The 17,912-nt window shown below is 36.9% G+C and overlaps 1 long non-coding RNA gene and 1 pseudogene across 2 annotated transcripts in view; both read left to right on the plus strand.

Moving 5' to 3' along the window:
• The first annotated feature begins 1,059 nt into the window (after positions 1 to 1,059).
• Positions 1,060 to 17,912, plus strand: part of LOC143685803 (uncharacterized) — a 67,675-nt gene continuing 50,822 nt past the window's right edge. For both annotated transcript variants that reach the window (XR_013176751.1, XR_013176748.1), the window contains exon 1: positions 1,060 to 1,140. This is a non-coding gene — a long non-coding RNA (uncharacterized LOC143685803). The remainder of the gene's footprint in view (positions 1,141 to 17,912) is intronic.
• On the plus strand, positions 14,916 to 16,167 carry LOC143685792 (isoaspartyl peptidase/L-asparaginase pseudogene; annotated as a pseudogene).

Genomic DNA, 17,912 nt, shown 5'->3' on the forward strand with positions numbered 1-17,912 from the left:
CACTTAATATTATTACTGAGGCTCCCTTGTTTGTGACACTGCTTTTCTCTCAGTTTTAAGAATGTTCTCTTTATTTCTGGCATTCAATGGTTTGATTAAAATGTGTTGCAATGTGGATTTCAATGGGTTTGGAGTTCATTGAATGTCTTGATTGTGTATATTCATGTCTTTCATTAAATTTGGGAACTCTTCAGTCATTATTTCTTTGAATATCCTCTCTGCCCCTTTATTTCTTCTCCTTCTGTGACACCCAGAATGCATGTATTGATACGCTTGGTGGTATCCCACAAGGCTCCTCAGGCTCTGCTCATTTTCCTTTCTTCTTTCTGCTCCTTAGAATTAGATGATTTTCATTTTCAAATTAAATCTTTCTTCTGCAGGATCCAACCTGCCACTAAACCCCTCAAGGGAATTATTAATTTCTGTTCATATGGACTTCAGCTCTGTTTGTTTCCTTTTCATAATTTCCATCTCTCTACTGATAGTTTGTGTTCAGCTATTGTTTTCTTGGTTTCCTTTAGTTCTTTATTCATGTTTTCTATTAGCTATTTATGAATATTTTGGACCATTTTCTAAAAGACTTTTTCTGGTATGGCCTAATTTTGGTCCTTTTCACTGATGATTTCTAATGCTTCATTTTTCTCTTTTACCTGGGCCATCACTTCCTGTATCTTTGTATGTTTTGTAATCTTTTGTTGAAACATGAATATTTTGCTATTTTAATGTGTTATCACTGGAATTTAGACTCTGAGGTATCTGTTCCTTAAGCTTGTATCCTGCTCGTATCATGACAGAACTTTCCTCGAATGTCAGAACCAATGCATACAATAAAAGGATAAAAAGAAAACACTTTTCTCAGTCTTTGCAGATTGACCTGTGTTTGTGCTCTTCTTTAGAGCTTATCCATACAGTAAATTTAGGGAAGAACTCCAGGACAAAGCATAGGGGCTTCCTTGACTGATTTTGCTCATGTGATTTTTCTTGGGTATGCACGTGTGGCCCTAGAAATTCCCCCCTTCATGGATATGACATCATCTCATCTCCTGGAAACCATTTCCTCATAGTCCCAGGTGCTGCATTGTGTATCTTAACAGCCAGCAATTCCTAGGCAGCCACTTGACTACTTTCCCGCAGCATCCTGTAAGAGAGCTTTCTGAACTGCAACCTACATGTAGAACAAACTCTGGAATGCTGAGTTCCTCAGGCTACTGCTAGTCAGCTTTGGCCATACATACATACTCTCAGTATTTCCATGAGGGTTACTCTGCTCCCTCTGGAACTGGTACCAGGAATCTGCACTGGGAACGAGGGCTGGCTTTAAGCTGGGTCACTGAGAAGCCAGGGTGCCACAAGGTTCTACTGGTTTTTAGTAGACTTTTTCTCAACTTGGCTCTTGCCCTATTACTGCAGTCCTTTTAACTGTTTTCTAAAGCTTTGAGAAAGATATTTCTGCTCATTCTTGTTGGTTGTATAAAATAGTTTTGGGGAAATGGAGCACAGAAGTGCCTCATTCTACCATCTTCTCACTTCTATTTTAAAAAGAACTTCATGGAACACTTTTTGGTGAAAGTGGGTGGTAAGATCTATTTAGTTTCTTTTACACACTTGAGCTTAGGCTAATTAATGATGGGAAATACAAAAATGAAATTGAAGAAATATTTATCACCCAACCTGTCATAAGAAGTTGACCAAGATTTGGACTTTGCGCTCAAGAAGCCTCATTTTATGTGGGAGACTGATACATGAATGATTTAATTAGGACATAAGGCAAATTTAAATGTGATAAAAAAAAAGGTACAGATAAAATACTAAAAGAAAATAGAGATGTTATTAGTTAGAACTGAGTCTGGAAATTGGAAGAAGATGCACAAAAGAGATACATCTTTTAACCTGGGCTTATTAGAAGTTTAGGTTTTGACAGTAAAGAGGGTTAGGATGCGTGTTGAAAGAACACAAACTCTTGGAATTGTATGAAGTCATGGAAATGAAAGGATCTGGGCAGTTTAGGGAAGACTAAACAGTTGTTGGGGTCTGGAATATAAGATGAATGAAGAGTTAGTGTTAAAAACCTAGACTGTAGACAGATCATGAAGTGTCCCAAAAGCCTTTGAATCTTCCCTTAAACAATGGGAGATCTTAGAGCAGGAGAATATGGTGACCAAATCTGTGATTTAATTATGTAGCTTAGGAGGCAATGAGAGGTGACCATTGGAAAGGTAATGACTTGAGGCTAGAACCCTTTAAAAAGACTACTGCAATTGTACCCATAAAGGAAAGTAGCAATGGGCATGAAAAATAGAAGACAGAAATGGGAAACTGTTGAAACTGAATCAACAATGGGATTTGGCAAGTGATAAGTTAAAGGAAATAAATGAAAGGGAGAAAAGAGAAATGAAAAAATTGGCAACATCATTAAATGGGATATAAGGAGGAGTCGGAAGGAAAGGATTTCAAATGGGATCCATAAAATGCTGCCTTTGAGGCATAATGAGTTCAATGTATTACTTGATCATCCAGGTCTTCCAAACTCTAATTGGAAATTTGGATCTCAGGATAGCAGTAGATGCAAGAGTTGGTGTGTGTGAAGTATGGTTGAAGCTATGGGAATGGGCATTATATACCTGGACTGAAAGTTAGGATGACTGAGGTTTTTCTTTCAATTAAAAAAATTTAAATATATTTTATTAATTATTATTTATATTCTAAATGAACCAAGCAAAAACTCCCCCTTCTTCCCTTCCCCATCCCTTAGTAACATCTAATCTACTTTGTCTCTGCAAATTTTCTTTTTCTAAATCTTTCTTATAACTGACATCATGCAATATTCGTCCTTATATGCCTTTGTTTATCTCATTCAGCATAATGTTTCAAGGATCTTTCATGTTGCAGCATGCCTCAGAACTTCATTTCTTCTTATTGCAGTATATTATTCCATTATGTACATGTGCCACATTTTATTTATCCATTCATTTGTTGATAGACACAGCAAATGTTTCCAACTTCTGTCTTTTGTGAATAATGCTGCTATGAACATTGGTGTACAAGTATTGTTTGAGTCCCTGTTTTAGGTATATACCTAGAAGAGGGATTATCTGATCATATGGTAAATCTATATGTAACTTTATGAGGACTTGTCATATTGCTTTCTTCTGTGGTTACACCATTTTATATTCCCATCAATGATGTACCAGAATTCTGTTTTTTCCACATCCTCTCCATAACTTGTAATTTTCCATTTTTTTTAAATAATAGCCAACTAGTTTGTTAAGTGGTATCTCATTGTGAGTTTGATTTGCATTTTCCTAATGGTTAATGACGTTAAGCATCTTTTCATATGCTTGTGGCCATGCGTATATCATGTTTGGGGATATGTCTATTCCCCATTTTAAATTCAGCTATTTGTCTTTTTGCTTTTGCACTTTGAAGGTAATTTATATATTCTGGATATTAAGTCCTTATCTGATATGTGGTATGGTGTACAACCATTTTCTCCCATTCTGTAGATTTCTCCATTTTCTTGACAATGTGCTATAATGCACAAAAGTTTCAAATTTTGTTGCAGTCAAATTTATCTATTCTTTCTTGTTTGGTCATGCTTTTGCTGTCATATCAAAAAATTCATTGTCAAAACTCAAGTCATGAAGATTTGTGTCTGTTATCTAAGAGTTTTATGGTTACAGCTCTCATATCAAGGTCTTTGATTCATTTTGAGTTGTATTTTGTGTGTGGTGTGTGATAGGGTTCCAAATTCAATTCTTTTTCATGCGGATCTTCAGTTTTCCTAATACCATTTGTTGAAGAGATTATTTTTTCCCTATTACATGTATTTAGCAATTTTGTTGATCTTCTCCATAAATATACGGGTCCATTTCTGAACTTTCAGTTCTATTCCATTGGCCTATTTGTCTATCCTATTCCAGAACACACTGTTTTTTATTACTGTAGCTTTGTAGTACATTTTGAAACTGGGAAGCATGAATTCTCAAAATCTGTTCTTTTTCAAAACTGTTTTGGCTATTTGGTGCCCCTTGAAATTCCATATGAATTTGAGGATAAAGTTCCCCATTTCTACAAAGAAGGCTGCTGGAATTTAGATAGGGATTGTACTGAATCTGCAGATTGCTTCTAGATAGAATTCTAGACTGATATCTTAACAATATTAAGTCTTCCATTTCATGGACATAGGATGACTTTACATTTATTTAGGTCTACTTCAATTCTCTCAGTAGTATTTTGTAATTTTCAGTGTATAAGTCTTTCAAATCCTTGGTTAAGTTCATTCTTAGTGTGATGGATTAAATTGTGTATCTTTTTTGTACATGTTTTCGGTTTTCTTCTGCATTCTGGTGGATGTGACCCCATTGTAAATAAATAAGATGTATTCAAGATATTACTTCAGTTGAGGTGGAACCAATTGAATCAAGTTGGGATTTAATCCATACTACTGGAGTCTTTTGTAAGCAGAGTCTATATCAGAGAGAGAAGCCAGAGCTGGAAATCAATGAAGCCTGGAAGAAAAAGGAGATGCCACTATATACACCATCACATGACAGAAAAACCAAGATCCAAGGATTAATGGCAGCCACCAAAAGGCCACAGTCTTTGGGAAGAAAACATTACCTTGCTAACACCTCAATTTTGGGCTTCTAGCCTCAAATTGTAGCCAATAAATTCCCATTGTTTAAGTCAAGCCACTGTACGGTATTTGTTTTAGCAGCTGAGAAAATAAAATTCCTCGAAAAAATTTAATTCTACACATTTTATTCTTTTAGATGTTAATGTAAATGGAATTGTTTTTAAAATAACCTCTTCAAATCATGCATTGCTAGCATAAAGAAACACAACTGACTTTTGTGTTGTTCTTGTACCCTGCCACTTTGCTGAATTTGTTTGTTCGTTCTGGTTATTTTCTTGTGGATTCCTTTTGGTTTTCTACATAAACATCAGTTGTCTACAAAAAGAGATAGTTTTACTTCTTCCTTCACAATATGGTTATCTTTTATGTCTTTTTCTTGTTCAATTGCTCTGGCTTGACAACACTGAATAGTAATGGTAAAAGTGAACATCCTTGTCTCATTCCTGATCCTAGGAATCTAGTCTCTCACCATTGAGTATGATGTTAGCTGTTGACATGCCCTTTTGCATGTTGAGAAAATTCCTTTCTATTCCCAGTTTGTTGAGTGTTTTTGTAAAGAAAAAATGCTGGATTTTATCAAATGATTTTTCTGCACCTATGGAGATAATCATGTGGGGTTCTTGCACCTTTGTATGATCTATGTGGTGCATTAAATTGATTTTTGTACACTACCTATAAATTCCTGGGCTACCTATAAAATCCCACTTGGTCATGTGCACAATCTTTTAAATATGGTACTGGATTAAGGTTGCTAGTATCTTATAAAGGATAGTTGCATCTATATTCATAAGAGATATTGGTCTGCAATTTTCTTTTCTTGTGAGGTCTTAATATCAGGCCTTGATTTTAGGGTAACATTGGTCTCATAAAATGAATTAGGAAGTGTTCCCTCTCAATTTCTTTGGACGTGTTTGAGAAGGATTGGTGTCAATTCTTTAAGAGTTTGATGGAATTCAACAGGGATGTCATCTGGTCCTGGATTTTTGTGATGGAAGGTTTTTGATTATTGATTCAATCTCCTAACTTGTTTTAGGTCTTTTGAGACCTTCGATTTCTTCTTGAGTTGGTTTAGGTAGTTGTTTCGAGGAATTTTTCCATTTAATTGTATTGTTTTATAGTCCTTTTAATTTCTGTAAAGTCATTAGTTTTACCAACACTTTCATTTCTAGTTTAGTTATTTTCATTCTTTCTATTTTTTTCTCAGTTTTCCAGTTAAAGATTTGACAATTTTATTGAGATTTTTAAATATGAACTTTTAGTTTTGTTGATTCTCTCAATTTTCTATTTTCTACTTCACTTATCTCTGCTTTAATTTTAATTATTTCTTTTCTTCTGTCAATTTTGAGATTTGTTGTTGTTCCATTATTGGTGATTTAATTTTCTTTTTTGAATATAAAAAATATTAACCTCTTTTCAAAAGTTAAAATAATATAACATATATTCATAGAAGTGTATTTTTTTCTCTCATTGTATCTACCCAGTTCCTGCCCACTCCCAGTAACTAATCTGTTTCATTATTTCTTGTTTAACCTTCTTATATTTGTTAATTTTGTTTTTCTTTTTCTTTTTTTTTAACATGGGCAGACTCCAGGAAATGAACTTGTATTTGTTTTTGAGAGAAATTATTCTTATTACTTTATAACACAAAGCATATTTCATAAAATTATTTGCCCTTTGCTTTTTTCCACCTAACGATATATCCTGGAAACCATTCCATAGCAGCTTATAGAGATCTTCCCCATTTTTTTTTTTTTTACAGTTGTATAGAATCCGTTGTGTGATATATAATAGTCTATTCAAACATTTTCCTATGTATGACTGTTTAGCTAGTTCCCAATATTTTACAATTCAAAAAAGGCTGTAATGAATACTTGATACTTTTATATTGTTGATGATGCATTTTTAGGGAAAAATCCCTGAATAACATACGTATAATAAGATTCAGGATGAATGAAAGCTTTACCTTTCTTTTGTAAACTGTGAAAAGGGCCATTGGGGTGGTCTGTTTATTTAGCTCACTCACATCAACCAACTTCATCCCTCCACTGTAAATGTAAAATATTTATATTATTATTTTAATTTATTTTCTTCCTTTGTAATTTAAAATGATATACTTAAAACATAATTTCTTGTATCATAACTTTTTAAGGCTATCTCTTGACTTGCCACCTTGAAAGATGAGAATATTACTTTCTCTATCTTTTCTTCACCTTTTCATTCCCTTCCATACTCCATCTTCTCTTGACTACTGTACTGGTTTGAAAGGATATATGTCCCCTAGAAAAGCCATGTTTTAATCTAAATCCCATTTCATAAGGCAGAATAGTCCCTATTCAATACTGTATGTTTGAATCTGTAATTAGATCATCTCCCTGGAGATGTAACCTGATCAAGAGTTGTTAAACTGGATTAGGTGACATGCCTTCACCTATTTGGGAGGGTCTTGAGAAGTTTCTAGAGTCCTATAAAAGAGGAAACATTTTGGAGAATGAAGGTGATTCAGAGAGAGCCAGAGAAGAACAACAGAGCTACAAGAGCCCACAAGCCAGCAACCTTCAGAGATAAAGAAGGAAAACGCCTCCCAGGGAGCTTCATGAAACCGGAAGCCAGGAGAGACAGCTAGCAGATGACGCCGCTCTCACCATTTGCCCTTCCAGCTGAGAGAAGCCCTGACTGTTTGCCATGTGCCTTCTCACTTGAGAGAGAAACCCTGAACTTCATCCGCCTTCTTGAACCAAGGTATCTTTCCCTGGGTGGTTGCCTTAGATTGGACATTTCTGTAGATTTGTTTTAATTGGGGCATTTTTTCGGCCTTAGAACTGTAAACTAGCAACTTATTAAATTCCCCTTTTAAAAGTCATTCCATTTCTGGTATGTTGCATTCCAGCAGCTAGCAAACTAGAACAACTACTTTTTCTCTTTTATATTCTCAAGGATGTTAAGTGTGGTGTAAATTGCCAGAAATTCCCCAGAAACCCTTTATTTTGTTTCCTTGTAGTGTCAGAACTACCTGGGTTAAGCTGGGCACAAAGTACCTAGCTCAAGCCTATTCTCCAGCCTCTTTTTCACCAGGTATGGCCATGTGACTGAGTTCAGGCCAATGGGATGTGGTTGCTCAAGTGAAACATACAACTTCTTGATCATCTCACCAAAGACAATACCCATTGAACTACGCATCTTCTTTCCTCATCCTCCAACCTGGAATTCAGATATGTGTTGAACACCTCGCTCCACCACCAAGGCATGTATACTGCCCACACAGAATAAAGGAGACCTTTTCTTTACACAAAATACCTGTTTCCAAAACCACTCCCAATTGGATCTGCCTCTTTCTTGATAGACCATGCTTTCCCAATTTGTCTGCTTAGTGGGGGTACCCTTTTTTGGTGCAAGGCTAGCTTTCATTGGCTAGACATGTTCTTGCCTGAAGGGGAAACATTTCTAAATTTGCAAAAAGTCAAAATATAGTCCATAAAACTACAAAATTTGCATAAAGGCAGAAAGAATACCTGGAGGTAAAACAGTTTCAATGAAACATGCAGATGAAGGCCATGTAGGAAATGGCAGTGCAGAAAGATGGAACATACCTGGGTCACTGAAGACCACCCACCTCCAGATACTATATGGAAAATTATTCCACTTATTTATTTATTCCACTGCATGTCAGTTGTGTTTTTTCCTGGTTGTTGGCTACTTAGAATATTTACCTTCTCTTCTGCAATCACAAAATAGCCTTCTGTGCTTTTATTCTTAGGTTGACTCTAAAAACTGAAACATGATAAAGTGCTCATATTATTATGACTATGTGAATGGCTGAGTTATGAGCTAGGATTTTATTTCCTTCTATATGAATGAATACCATAATGTCTGAGCCACTTGAAGTATATTTCTATTTTGAAGATCATCAAGATCAAATAGATTCTTCATTATTATATTTCATCAGCTCTCGCCTTGGATTTTCCAATTGTTTAGCTTACTTGCCTTGTTTGCCATTATTATATTACAAATTTACTTCTCTTTCATTCATTCCTTTCTTTTATTATACATTTCTCTTCTTTCTTTCTTTTTCCTTATTCCTATTTTTTGTTCCTGAAGGTCTCCCCTTCAGAATCCTTCATTCTTCTGCTCCAATTTCCTGATTATTTTTACTGGGTCTGAAATTTCATGATGATGTCTTTAGGCATAGGTCATTCTTTTCCTATATTTGGCCCTTCAATCTGAGGACCCCACAAACTTCATTCTAAAAATCAATTTTACTTACAAATACAATGTCCACCAAGCACACACTCCTCAAATCCTTCCTTGGGGGGGAACAATGTCCAACCTTTCCCAATTGCATGTTCAGTCTTTAGGAAAACAACCCCTGTTTTCCTTACCTACAAATAAATGCTGGCTCTCTGGGCTCTGTGTGAAGAGAGTAAGAGTGTCAGCTGTTGTATCTTAAATAGAAATTTAATCAACGCTCCTTTTTTTGGCCTTGCTTCTACTTCTACATTTACATACATATTGACTCTGAGGCCAGAACCTTACTAAGGCAAGAGTTTCCTTGAGCAGAAAGGTTCCCACTTCCTCTGCATCACCTTTGGAGTTTTTCCCCCTAACACAGATGCTCAGGCTTCATTTTAGACCTACTGAATCAAATTTTCCAATGACAATCTGATGCAACCATTAACATCACTTTACAGACTGTTTGGAAACCAGTGATATGGACTAACCTTGTGCGTTAGCAATTATCTCTGCTAACTTTAAGTCTCAGCTTGAAACTAACTTATGCTCATGCTTATTATCAGGCCTCTGGGGAACAGATGTCACAGCTCAGAGGTGTACCCTGGGTTTGGACATTAGGACCCTAAGCATTGGTAGCCAGGACAAGGCAGTGTGCTTTGGAAAGCAGCAGTGATTGCACCTGGTGGAAAGGATGTCTGACAAATACTTGCACCTGGGCTTATTCACAGACTAGAATACCCATGAGATCTTCACCAAGCTCAGCTGGACAGGGACAGAATTTCTACAAAGTGGATTGCAGCAAAGAGAATGAAAAGCTGATTAATGACTATTATTGTGACCCTATTTTTGTTCCTGGAGAATGTTGGTTAGGAAGTGAAAGCATGAGCACATGCTATTTTTCTTTCTCATTAGCCATCCTCTCCTTCATTTATAATTTTGCTTTTTGAAAGATTGGTCAATTCTCCTTATGATCCATTCACCTTTCAACTTTCATCTCTTCCACATTCTCAGCCACCGCTGCCAAAATCTATTCTTGTCAATGTTACCTGTGATCACCAAATTGACAAATCAGGCGAACAAGCTTTAGATCTTAACTTTAATTTGGAACTGGACCTGGGTTGAATTTTAGCTCTACCACTTAGTAGATGTGAAATCTTGGAACATCTCCCTGTCACTCTGATCCTTAGTTCTCTCATCTATTAATGAGAATATTTTAACTAATATTGTTGTGAAAATTAATGATGTGAATGATATAAAAGTTCCAAGCAGGATTACTGGCATCGTGGGAACACTCATTAATGACAAGTGTTATTATTATTGATCTCCTATATGCCAATTGACACTCCATGAAACATTCTTCCTTTGACCTCTATGATAATGCGCTCTCTTGCTTCCTCCTACATCCCTGAACTCCTTTCAGTGTCCTTTCCATGCTGCCTTCCCTGGATTCACTCCTCAAATGCTAGCCTTCCTTTAGGATTCCAGTCCCACCTCTCTTCTTTTCTGACTTCCAGATTAGTTTTTTTCGCAAATTTTTCACATCTGAGGCCCATATCATTCAGGAATTGGGTAGAACCCAATTCAAGTTCCTTTTGAAAAATTAAACATGGTTTTAAATGACTAGAAATAAAATTGTTTTTAAACTTTTTAGACTATTATCACTGTTTTAAACTATTTAGTAAAGTTGTTTTATATGCATGAGAAAAATAGTATGGTTTTCAGTCTTTCATCAAGACACCTCTGAGTTGTAAGTCAGGTACCACAACTGGGCATTTTCTATTCTTATTCTTTATTTCTTCTATATTATAAGAACATAATTCATAATTATAGGTTCTTGACAATGGCATTAAGTATTGTTGGCTCTCTAAGATAGTTCTGCATATTTGGATTAGACATGGATCAAGAAATTTTGCAATTATCTTATTGTAAATACTGTTAGCTTTTTCCAGGTGCTGAAAGGTTGAATATTCCAATTTGAGAGACAATAGCAAATAAAGTCCTAATGTATCTTTTAGAGATACTTTTAACTCTGAAACATAGCTTTGCGTTTCAGTTGTAACATTTGACCCTGGTTTTAAAATATGCCCCAAAATATGTTACTTATCTTCACACAGGGGGAAAAGTTCCCCAAGTGATTAAAAGAATCAAACTCATGCAGAAATAGTAGAATCAATATTCCATCTTCCAGAGAAACGGAAAAACACTAAACACTAAAATTATTATATTTAGGCCTCAAGTCAAAGTACTGGATGCATTGCAGAGACATACCATTTGAAAAAGATAATAACATCGATAAAATCATGGAAATGGGTTTTACTGGCTTTATCATATCATGAAGGACTGTTTTTTTTGTTAAATCTCATCTCTCATTTCCTTCAAAAGCTGAAAATCAGAACTTGAACTTGTTGCCCATTTATTTGCCCAACAAGTTGAAAAGAAGCTAAAATTTGATCTCATTTACAATTTTTACTATTTACTTTAACTCTGAATTAGGATCTGGAGATATTTTTACTTTCCTTCGATTCTTATGGGGAAGGCAGCCTGGGGTTTGCATACTATCTGCTTTGTAATATTGCTATTAAAGAATATGAAGACCCTGTCTCTCAGTGCCCCAAATGAGCCATGAGGCTGACTCAGACAAACCTCTTGTCTGTCTTTTCCTATTAAGAGAGAACAACTCTATAGCCACAAACCCGAACAATTCAAATAAAGAGACCTTACAGCATACAGTTGAGAAACCAAGGTAATAACTGATTAATAACAATGTAATCTTGAGTAGAAACAAAAGTCTTTCTGTGATGTCTGTTTCAAAGTTCTGAACCTTTCACATAGCTATTGATTACTTAAGGCTGTCAAGGAGAGGGTGTCTAGCCTAAACTTGAGTCGAAAATTCTCCTCAACAGAACACCAGGACTTTTAATGATAAACAGAAATAAAATTGTCAGGCACTTCTTTGTGTATGGATTAGACTAGTGCCAGGAACTGGTTCATACTCTACTCATGTAAAACAAGATATCTGCTAGTGTGGGAGGTTTACCCCGTCTCATTTATGTTTTGATTTTGTTATTCCAGTTATGTTTTGAGCTTATGAAAAGAGACAAATCAATCTGTATTTGGGCTTTTTCTGACTTACATTTCAGTATTTCATCATTTTCTTTTTAAAAAGAGATCAAATAAGGAGATTGACTAGATTCGTAATACGTTTCCCCAAACCTAGAACTCCAATAGCCAGTGCCTTCATTAAAATATTTAAAAATTTCTATTTGTTACAACAATGTAAAAGTAGTAAACAGAAATTGGATGTGACAAATTCTTCTGGGTTGCATTGCTACTTATTCTAAAATATTATCAAACTTTAAATCTAAATTTAAAACCTTCTGACATATAGTTTTAGGGCAGAAGATATTTAAAAATAAATACATTGCTGCTTCTTAGGGCTTGAGGTTTCCAAAAAGAGACTGTTTGATTTTTGTATATTCGAGAGGATCATCACACGAGACTCTTAGAGGCAAAACCTAGGTATTTCAGAATCAAAGTGTTTTCAAAATTATCCCTGTTATTGACCACTGAATAACTGGAATTTAAACTAGTAAAAAGAACAGAGGAAAATCTGTAGAGTGACAAGTATACCATAGAAAATTCCCATCCCACAAAAAAGAGAAAGAGGTAGAAAGAGTCTAAGAACAGACAGCAGTATAATTTGGGAGCATACAATTGTATGAGGAAGAAGTTCTCTGAGCTCTCCCACACCAAGCCAGTCCCCGAAGGAAGGACGTGGGCCCAGCACTGAACACTGGCCCTGCCACTTACTGCCTGCTTGAGCTCACACAAGCTTCTCCATGTGTCTGGGCCTCAGTGTCCCCAGCTGAAAATGGAGACAATCCCTTCTTCACAGATTGATGGGGATTAAATGGCACAATGTACATGAAAGAATCTACCACCCAGTCAACTCCCAATAAGTGTTCTTCAGTTAAAAAAGAAAATTACATATGAAGAAGAAGCATAGAAGCATAACAGTAAATGGCTCACATGCTCTTTTTTGTGGGGTCTGGCTTAATGATTGCTTAAATTTACATCATTACAGAAAAAGCCATCTATTCCTATTTTGCTCAAAGAAAAGTGATAGGTCAACCAGTTCAGTCCAGAGCTAAAAGCGTGGATCCAGTTTTCAGTAGAAGACTGATAAAATAGTGGCATTGGTTCCTTTTGAAGTACCAATCAGCTTATGTTATGTCTTTCTATCTGAAGGTCTTCCTTTAATATTTGTTGCAATGCAGGTCTGTTTGTAATAAATATTCTCCATTTCTATATGTCAGAAAAAATCTTTATGTCTCCTTCATTCTTGAAAAATATTTTTTTTCTGGGCCTAGAATTCTGTTTTGATCATTTTTTTTTCTTTCAGTGCTGTAAAAATTTCATTCTACTCTCTTTTGACTTTCATCTTTAGAGATGAGAAGTCTGCTGTAATTTTTATCTTTGTTCCTATGTATGCAATGTGAGTTTTTCTCTAATTGCTTTCAATCTTTTCTCTCTGCCAGTGTTTTCAGCAGTTTCAATATGATGTGTCTAAGTATTTGTTTTGTTTTTTGGCTATTATCCTGCCAGGGTTTCTTATCAACGTGGCTGTTCTAGTTTGCTAGCTGCCGGAATGCAACAGACCAGAAACAAATGGCTTTTAAAAAGGGGAATTTAATAATTTGCTAGTGTACAGTTCTAAGGCCAAGAAAATGTCCCAATTAAACAAGTCTATAGAAATGTCCAATCACAGGCATCCAGGGAAAGATAACTTGATTCAAGGAGGCTGATGAAGTTCAGGGTTTCTCTCTCAAGTGAGAAGGCGCATGGAGGCACGGTCAGGATTTCTCTCTCAGCTGGAAGGGCACATGGCACACATGGTGTCATTTGCTACCTTTCTCTCCTGGCTTCCTGTTTCATGAAACTACCTGGAAGGCATTTTCCTTCATCTCTAACAGTTGCTGGCTGGTGGACTCTGCTTCGTGGTACTACAGCATTCTCTGCTCTCTCTGAATCTCTTTCATTCTCCAAAATGTTCCCTCTTTTATAGGACTCCAGAAACTAATCAAGACCCACCCAAATGGGCGGAGATACATTTCCCCCAATCCTGCTTGACAACCATTCTTGATTGGGCTACATCTCCAGGGAGATGATCTAATTACACATTCAAACATACAGTAGTGAATAGGGATTATTCTGCCTTTACGAAATGGGATTTTGATTAAAACATGGCTTTTCTAGGGGACATACATCCTTTCAAACTAGCACAGTGGCCTATAGGAGAGTATAGGCCATTTGGTCCATAGGGAGGAAGGTTCTCGGTACGGTTTCCTACCTTTCTTGCAGTGGTGACAACTCCTTTCTTCGTCCCTGCACCCTGAAGGAGGATTTCACTGGTTTTCCTACCCTGGCTCCAATTTTTCTCATGAACAGCAAATGGAAGTCTGGGAAGAAGAGCCTGTGAGCAGGTGTGAATTCCCCTTTGTCTGCATCTACCTGGGGTTCAATATCCTCATGCTGGTCAACACTAAGTCTTTAGCAATTTGTTAAAACTTGTATCTGAATTCTTCTCACTATGACAATCACATATTCCTCTTGTGCTCTGCCCCGCATGCATCTATCTGAACAGTGTCTTCTTGGAGTTTCCTTTCTTTATAGTTCAGGCTAATGGTTTGTCCTGAGACCTCCACACTCTGATGGGTGCAAGATAATTTATGATTTTGAGAATTTACCAACTTTTTTTTGTTAAGGTAAGAGTGATACTCTTCCAGCTCTAAGTAACTGAAGCAGAAGATTGAAGTCCAGTAGTCAAGATATTCTGGACAGAAAATTATATACTTCAAACATCAATGATTCAGCAATTCACCTAATATTTTATTCATTAGAGAGAAGAAATTAGTGTCTTACATCGAAAGTGTTGACTTCCAAGTGCTACAAAAATATAATATTTTGTGTTTTTTAAATGGAAAATTGAAATATTTATTAGAGTCATTTTTATTTTATGATTTCTGTAGAGCAATGGTACTATTAAATATCTCTTATATTTAATGATCCTGAGTTCAACGCAAGTTGTGGATCTGTGTTAAATGTAAATGGTGAAGTTGAAATGGATGCTAGTATCATGGATGGAAAAGATCTGTCCACAGGAGCAGTATCTGCAGTCTGCTGTATAGCAAACCCTATTAAATTTGCACGTCTTGTTATGGAAAAGACACCTCATTGCTTTCTGACTGACCAAGGTGCAGCAAAATTTGCAGCTGCCATGGGGATTCCAGAGATTCCTGCAGAGCAACTGGTAACAGAGAGAAGCAAAAAGCACTTGGAAAAAGAGAAGCTTGAGAAAGGTGTTAAAAAATCAGAGTGTCAAAAAAACTTGGGAACTGTGGGTGCTGTTGCCTTGGACTGCAAAGGAAATGTCGCCTACGCAACCTCTACAGGGGGGCATCGTTAATAAAATGGCTGGCCAAGTTGACGATTCACTGTGTGTAGGATCTGGAGGTTATGCTGACAATCTCATTGGAGCCATTTCAACCACAGGGCATGGAGAAAGCATCCTGAAAGTAAATCTGGCCAGACTCACTCTCTTCCACATAGAACAAGGAAAGACATTAGAAGAGGTTGCTGACCTGTCATTGGGTTATATGAAATCAAAGCTTAAAGGTTTAGGTGGTGTCATCTTGGTCAACAAAACAGGAGACTGGGTGGTAAAGTGGTCCTCAACATCCATGCCCTGGGCAGCTGCAAAGAATGGCAAGCTGCACTCTGGAATTGATGTTGGCGAAACTACTAGCACTGCCCTGCCCTAAGCCCATGGGACATTGTATTTTAGATGCTAGCTTGGAGGTAAAGTACAGTTTCCTCGTGTGGAGACTTAGCTTAATCAATTAGATCTAGAAATGGAAAAATTATGCAATCTGTCACTCATTTTGTTGCCTTGATCAGTAAGTGTCTATCTGAATGATTGGTTGAGGAGTGGGTTTTGAAGTGGTGAGACAAATGCCTCTATTTATATCAAAATAAGACCAGTGAAGATGATAAACTCTAGGGAGCCTTTCTTATTAACAGTCCTCATTGTGTTAGGTCAGAATGAAGGAATGACACAATCTTGACTTGAATGAAGAAACTGCTTCAATGCAGGAAGTGCTTTTTGGCACTGGGAGACCTGGAGCAGGGACAGAATCTGTGGGCTTGAAAGGTGCGGGGATCCAGGGGAGACCCAAGCTCCCTGGGGCTCTTTTGGTTGCAGACTTTCTAAGAGGACCCAGTGAAGGGGAATGGGTGGGAAGGAAAGGATCCAGTAGAGGTGTATGAAAGAAAGACAGGAGCAGCAGCAGAAGAGCTAATGGGAAAAGCCAAGCTGACTCTCACAATGTCACAGAGTTCATTTTCAGTAAAATAAGTGTCATAACTATCAGGTTAAATAATGAAAATCCTTTACAGGAGATGTTCCCGGTTTATGAGAGGATAAACTGATTTTTCCTAAAAAGCTCAAATCTTCTCAAACTAATGTAGACATGTTTCCAGAAGCTTGAAAAACATTCTGTGGTAACGCAGAGCTCCCTGATCTGGGGAAGAGAGGTCCTGGTGGAGCCTGGCAGGCACTGTAGGTTCCTGAGGGTTTTCTGCTCGCCTTGACCACACGGTGCCCTCCCACTGGCCAGCATGCCTGAGCAGAGCCAACCTCCACCTATTTCAGTGCCTCTGAGTCCTCATACAGTGAGTGACCAGGCTCCCAACTCTCCCACTTCTCTAAAGGCAGGGGAAGGGCCAGTGGATGAGGAGATGACACTGGGCCTTGCTGCATTTTCATGCTGTTTCTTAGTTTGGGATTTCCCCTTCCTGCTGAATTAGGTGTGTGTACAGTATGGTCAGCATGGTAAAGAAGGTAATATCCTTGGTGGAGAGTATTCCTATTATTCTCTCTTTATACTGGAATTGCTATTTCTACTGTGACATATCGCTTGGTCATTTTTGTTTTTTGTTTTTTTTTCAGTCTGTCAGGGCTACCCTTCTCTCTGGAAAGAAATTGCTTAACTTTAAATTCCATGTGCCACTAATAACTTTTCTTTGGTCTCAAAGAGTAGGTAAGATTCTAAAATATAGACAATGTCTTCCTTACCCCTGTGTTCTGAATTACCTTACTTCTGACCTTTGTTCTTCGCTCTGAATACCAGGTTATACATATATAAAATAGCCTCTCAAAATCCAGAAATGATAATTACCACTCTGGACTAAATGTGACTGCTATAAAAGCCTGTAATCTAGGCCCCTGTTTCCTTATGAGCATTTTCTAAAGGAGACCATACAATAATTGCTCTTTTGTTTCTGGCTTATTTAGCCTCACCAAATGTACCACAGGTTCTGTCTTATTTCTGTCTGTCTTATTTCACTCAGCATTATATCCTCAAGGCTCATCCATTTTGTCATGTGCTTCAGGACCTCATTTCATCTTACTGCTGCTTAATATCCCATCATATGTATATACCACATTTTGTTAATCCACTCATCCACTGATGAGAGTAATCTATCATATTGTTAATATAATGACTGTGAAATAGTGGCCAATGAGATAGAAGTAACATATAAAAAAGGTGCTATAACCAGAAAGGGGGTTGATAATTTAATTAACTATGGACTCCAATGTGGCTCGTGCAGAATTCCATCTGTATAAATCAGGCAGTAAAAAGTGGAAAATAAAATTTGTACAAAGATGAAAGTTGAAATATGCCTGGGGAATGTGTGTTAGAATATGAAACTACCTGAGCACCGAAAGCAGTGATTGGAAGGAGGAGCACAGATGTGATCATGTTCTAGTTCTCATATCAGACCAATCACCCAGATCTGTAACTGTATCATTGTCTTGAGGGATTTTTATCAGAGAAACCAGGGACTACTGGAGACAGTGTAGAGATAATGAAATAAATTAAATCTGTTGAAGTATTAATACTTTAATTTTCATTTAGGCAGAACTTGTTTTAAATCAATTTATGTTTCTTCTGTGAAGTGTTCGACATGTTTAAGAGATTTTGATGTG

This window comes from Tamandua tetradactyla, chromosome 1 (genome assembly GCF_023851605.1).
Source record: "Tamandua tetradactyla isolate mTamTet1 chromosome 1, mTamTet1.pri, whole genome shotgun sequence".
NCBI classification, from domain to species: domain Eukaryota; kingdom Metazoa; phylum Chordata; class Mammalia; order Pilosa; family Myrmecophagidae; genus Tamandua; species Tamandua tetradactyla.